Here is a 6200-nt window from a genome sequence, read left to right as displayed (position 1 = left end):
ATGGAAATATTCTAAGCACTCATCAACTGGAGTCTTGATATGAGTCATTCATTGAGTGTTTACGATATCAGACATCTTTTCAAAGTCTTTAGACTCGTGTGATCTCATTCGATAATGCACCTAGCACATTATGATGGTTCTTAAACAATAATCAAAATAACAAAATAATTATCAGCATGAGAGAGAGAGAGAGAGAGAGAGAGAGAGAGAGAGAGAGAGAGAGAGAGAGAGAGAGAGATAGTCGTCATTGCAGGAAACATAGCATGATAATTCTTGGAGAACAATAATCAAAATGACAAAATAATCATCAAAATGAGAGAGAGAGAGAGAGAGAGAGAGAGAGAGAGAGAGAGAGAGAGAGAGAGAGAGAGATTCGTTATTGCAGCAATTACAGCATGACGGTTCTTGAACAATAATAAAAATAACAAAATAATTATCAGAGAGAGAGAGAGAGAGAGAGAGAGAGAGAGAGAGAGAGAGAGAGAGAGAGAGAGAGAGAGAGAGAGAGAGAGAGAGAGAATATAATCTAAAATCTAATCAAGGAAAATAAAGTTAAAAAAAAAGAATGCACACAAAAATTTTGAATTTTGACATAACTAAAAAAATATCCGATTTTCTCTGATCAAGGCAACTTTCGACTGATGGTACCGCAAACACACGTACACACGCACAAGAAAAGTAGATTTTCACTGAGCTCAATCTCTTCTTTTTTTCATTTCGGAAAAATAAAAGTCAAAGATTTTTTTTTTATTTTTGCAATTCGGACAATCAGCGGCTAAGGGGGAGGAGGAGGAGGAGGCGACGAAATCCTCTCCATCACAAAAGTAGATGAAGAGGCTGCACCAATCCTACTGTTAAGAGGAGGTGCAGCGTCCATAAGCTGGAAGGGTGACCTGGAAATAAAAAGTTACCGTTAAATACAAGATAATTTTTCAAGATATGAAACGCATTTGAAATTTAGTAGAAATATATTTTTCCTTTTTCAATTTAACACAACTTATTTTTCAAATTAATAAGAATAATTTTTCTTTTTCAATTCGGCTACAAAATTAGAAAAATACCATACATGAATCTCCCACAATTATTTATTAAAGGTAAAACAGCAACAAAATTTTCGCCGCCAACTGTTGAAAACAATATTTTTTTTGTTCAAATCTAAACGAAATATATAGTAAGGAATTGTTTTTATAGACACAAAGGTTGATGGAAAATAGAAAACATCTCGGATATATAGTATATAGATTGGAAGGCGTCTTTACCTTATGCAGATTTTATTAGGACATGAAACGAATTTTCTGCATAACATATACATCCCTGTGAGTCCTTTTCTTTTGAGATGAATAAATTAGCTTCCATTACATTAATATTAAAGATGCAAATATCAAATGATTCAATATTCATCACATGGGGTCTTAAAGATGCTCGTAAAGACACACGGTGCTTGCATACTATAAACTTGCAGAACCTACAAAATATTCATTAAAAACGAATATTCATCTTAAAAGAGATTGTTCTTTTCATAAGATTTCATAAAACGAATAACCTAGTAGCGGTGAATTTGAATGCAAACAATACATTAAATACATTGTGGTGGCCGATGTGGTTACGTCCCTGACTGGTGAACGCCAGGCTTGGGTTCGAGTCCCACTAAAACTAATTAGTTTCTTTGTTCTCTGTAACCTCACCCTCCTTGTGAGTTAAGGATGGGGGTTTGGGGGAGCCTATAGGTCTATCTGCTGAGTCATCAGCAGCCATTATTTGGCCCTCCATGGTCCTAGCTTGGGTGGAGAAGGGGCTGATCAAATGTATATATGGTCAGTCTCTAGGGAATTGTCCTGCCTGATAGGGCAATGTCACTGTCCCTTACCTCTGCAATCCATGAGCGACCTTTGACCTTAAAACGACTTATACATAAACATTCTACGTGTTTTAGGAACTTATAATTTCTAACATTCAAAAGAGAAGAGAGGATCATTGTCGTAATTCTCTAATAATCATAATAATAATATTGATTTATTCTGTCATCCATATAAAGAAATACACTTACAGGGCTTCGATAGTTCTTTCTGAAGAATAAATCAATAGAATGGTCCATTTCTTATGTATCAAAACCTTTGTAAACAGGAGATAATTTTTATTAGAAATAATTAATTTGAAAAATCCCAGAAGTAGACCTGAATTTAATTTGCAAACACCTAAATACAGAAAATCACTTACTGTTACCAGTTTACTAACTTTTCGTGAAATAATCTTCGCGTAATTAACTTAATCAGTAGTTATATTTACACTTTGACGATTAATATCTTTGTAAAATCTCTTCACGATGCGTAGAAATGCTTCTTAGTATCTGCAATGTTAAAATAAATAAAAACTAAATAGTGACAGGTACATTTAAAAATTTGTATAAAAAAAACGGTAAATGTCTGGCAACATTTATTCCAGGTTTTTACCATTCTAAAAACGGATATATTGACATAAAGGAGTGATATTACGGCCACCAACCCGCAAAAGATAATAACAAAGTATGGTAAAATTACGGTCGCCTGTAATTTACTGGAATGCGGCTGAGAACAATATTTTTACGAAGAATTTCCGATAAAAATTACGGTTTTTTTCTAACAGGGTAGGAGAGAAACAGACGGAGCCTACTTGAGCGAACAAAAGAAACACGCAAAAAGACATGTCACGGAAACTTGGAAGTTGAGTAGCAGAGCTGGATGGAGAACGATGGAAATAATAATAAAAGTTTGTCGAACAAAGGAAGAGATATCTCCTGCGATTAGTAAGGTTTCCTTGGAATTCCTTTGATTAAACTCTCTCTCTCTCTCTCTCTCTCTCTCTCTCTCTCTCTCTCTCTCTCTCTCTCTCTCTCTCTCTCTCTCTCCATTTGCTTATAAAAGCATTTGCTTACAGATTCCTTTTGCTTCTTTTACTTATTTCACCAACGAACCACTTCTCTTCCATTTTGTTAATTTACTTCACCCACGAACCCCTCCTCTCTCATTTTTACTTCACCAACGAACCCCAACTCTCTCACTTTACTTCACCAACGAACCCCTCCTCTCTCATTTTTACCTCACCAACGAACCCCAACTCTCTCACTTTACTTCACCAACGAACCCCTCCTCTCTCATTTTTACTTCACCAACGAACCCCAACTCTCTCACTTTACTTCACCAACGAACCCCTCCTCTCTCATTTTTACCTCACCAACGAACCCCAACTCTCACACTTTACTTCACCAACGAACCCCAACTCTCTCACTTTATTTCACCAACGACAATTGAGGAAAGGCCTCATTTTTACCTCACCAACGAACCCCAACTCTCACACTTTACTTCACCAACGAACCCCTCCTCTCTCATTTTTACCTCACCAACGAACCCCAACTCTCACACTTTACTTCACCAACGAACCCCTCCTCTCTCATTTTACTTCACCAACGTACCTCAATTCACTCATTTAATTCAGCAACGAACAGCTCCTCTTTCATTTTACTTCAGTAACGAACATCTCCTCTTATTTTAATTCACCAATGAACCCCTCTCTCATTTTACCTCACCAACGAACTAATCCTCTCTCACTTTACTTCACCAACAAACCCCTCCTCTCTCATTTTACTTCACTAACAAACACCTCTCTCATTTTGATTCCCCTATGAACACCTTTCTCATTTTACTTCACCAACGAACTCATCCTCTCACACTTTACTTCACTAACGAACACCTTCTGTCTCATTTTACTTCATCAACGAACCCCTCCTCTCTCACTTTACTTCACCAACGAACAAGAGGTTCTCTCATTTTTTCAACTGCTTCGGAAGATGGCCTCCTACTCTCCATCTGTGAAAAGAAGAAAAAACTGCGGGAGTTAATCTACCCACCGGCTGGCGAGTCGTTAAACATGTTGGTGTAATATTGTCCCTGTTCCTCATCTTGAGTCCTCCCTCTCTCCAGTCTTCTCTCTTCTTCCGTCCTCACCCTTTCCTCCATGTGGGAGCTCCCTGGGATGCCCCCTCCTCCTCCCCCTCCAATGAGGAAGGGGTCAGGTTCCTCCTCGATCTGATTCCCGATAGCGGAGTATTCCCTCTCTAGACCATCCTCCAACTGATTCCCGAAGAGCTTGTCGTCCTCGCCTTTCCCAGAAATGCTGTTGGTCTTGAAGTGGATGTCTGTAATGACAGTTCAATTTCAGGCAATTGGTCTTTAGAATAGCTATGAAGATAAACTAATGCTAATAGTAATCCCCTTAGGAAGGAAGGTCTGTCCTTAAACTTGTTAGCAATATGCCTCCTGAAGTTCTGCTAGTGGATGTACGTAATGACAGCTCAATCTCAGAAAATTGGTCTCTAGAGTAGTGGTAATCAAAAAGAAACTTTAATGCTAGTAATAATTCCTTTAGGAAGGTCTGTACTCTAACTTGTTTGCAATATCCCTTCTGAAGTTCTGCTAGCGGATGTCTGTAATGACAGTTTAATCCCTGGTAATTGGTCTCTAGAATAGCTATAAATAAAAAACTTTTTACTAGTAAAAATCCCTTTAGGAAGGTCTGTACTTGAACTTGTTTGTAATGTTCATTCTGAAGTTCTGCTAGTAATTGTATGCTATGAAAGTTTAATCTAAGTAATTGGTTTCTACAATAGTTATGATTAAAGTAAGGAACTTTAATGCTAATAGTAATCCTTTTAGGAAAGTTTGTACTTGAACTAGTTTAAAATGTGCCTTCTTTAGTTCTGCTAGTGGATGTATGTAAAGACAGTTCAATCTCAGAAAATTAGTCTCAATAGTAGTTGTGAATAAAAGAAGAAACTATAATAATGCTATTAGCAATCCCTTTAGGAAGATCTGTACTTGAACTTGTTTGCAACATGCCTTCTGAAGTCCTGCTAGTAGCTGTCTACAATGACAGTTCAATCTCAGTAAGTGGACTCTAGTATAGTTGTTAATAAAAAAGAGACATTAATGCCCGTTGTAATCCCTTTAGCAAGATCTGTACTTGAACTTGTTTGCAATGTGCCTTCTGAAGTTCTGCTAGTGGGTGTCTGTAATTGCAGTTCAATCTCAGGTACCTGGTCTCTAGAATAGTTATGAATAGAAAAGAAGCTTTAATGCTAATAGATATCCCTTTAACAAGACCTGTACTTGAACTTCTTTGCAATATGCCTTCTGAAGTTTTGCTTGTGGATGTCTGTGTTCAATCTAAGTAATTGTTCTCTATAATAGTTATGAATAAAAAAATAAACTTTAATGCTACTAGCAATCCCTTTAGGAAGGTCTGTACTTGAACTTGTTTGCAATATGCCTTCTGAAATTCAGCTTGTGGATGTATTAATGACAGTTCAATCTCAGGTAACTGGTCTCTTGAGTAGTTATGAATAAAAAAGAAACTTTAATGCTAATAGTAATCCCTTTAACAAGGTCTATACTTGAACTTGTTTGCAATATACCTTCTAAAGTTCTGCTTGTGGATGTAATGGCAGTTCAATCTAAGGTAACTGGTCTCTAAAATATAAAAAGAAACTCTAATGCTAGTAGGAATCCTTTTAGGAATGTTTGTACTTGAACCTGTATGCAATATGCCTTTTGCACACCCTCCACCAAGCTATAAGGCTCACTGATTCTTACTTTTCATCTCCTTTGATCTCTTCCTACTCAACTGACTAACTTCTATAACTATGCCTAGTTCCAACTTCACCTTACATAAAAGTGATAGATTTATGACTTTTCGTGTTAAATTATGTAATAATAACGCTCAGCTGCAGAGGTAAAAATATGTCACCGAGCATATTAAATCTATTGCTTAGTCAAATTTATCCAGGATAAAAATGGAAAGAGATATAAGTAGGCCTAAATCTTTTCACCAATAAAACAATAGAAACAAGGAGAAAAGTTTCTTTGTTATTAATGAATTAAAAGTGAAATTTAACTCTTAAAAGGGAACGGTATAATTTAAAGCTTCGAATTTAAAAAATAGAAGAAAATCATATCTCCGTTTACAACTGTGGAATGCACCAGGAATTGAAATTTGTAACGGCCAGTGATAAAATTATAAAAGTTATAAAAAGGGATAAATATCAAACCGGGAAGGTTATGGGTTAACAAATCTCAGTAAATACTAAATAAGAAAAACTAAAAAAAGAAACAGAAAACTATTTTATGACAAAACGAGCTCTTCGCGCTATGTAGCTTAATGCTTAGAAA

The 6200-nt window shown here is 36.4% G+C and overlaps 1 pseudogene; it reads right to left on the bottom strand.

The window, feature by feature from the left end:
* Positions 1-572: 572 nt before the first annotated feature.
* LOC137628651 (lachesin-like) overlaps positions 573-6200 on the bottom strand; it is a 912210-nt pseudogene continuing 906582 nt past the window's right edge.

This window comes from Palaemon carinicauda, chromosome 2 (genome assembly GCF_036898095.1).
Source record: "Palaemon carinicauda isolate YSFRI2023 chromosome 2, ASM3689809v2, whole genome shotgun sequence".
NCBI classification, from domain to species: Eukaryota; Metazoa; Arthropoda; class Malacostraca; order Decapoda; family Palaemonidae; genus Palaemon; species Palaemon carinicauda.
This window is presented reverse-complemented; position numbering and strand designations above follow the sequence as displayed.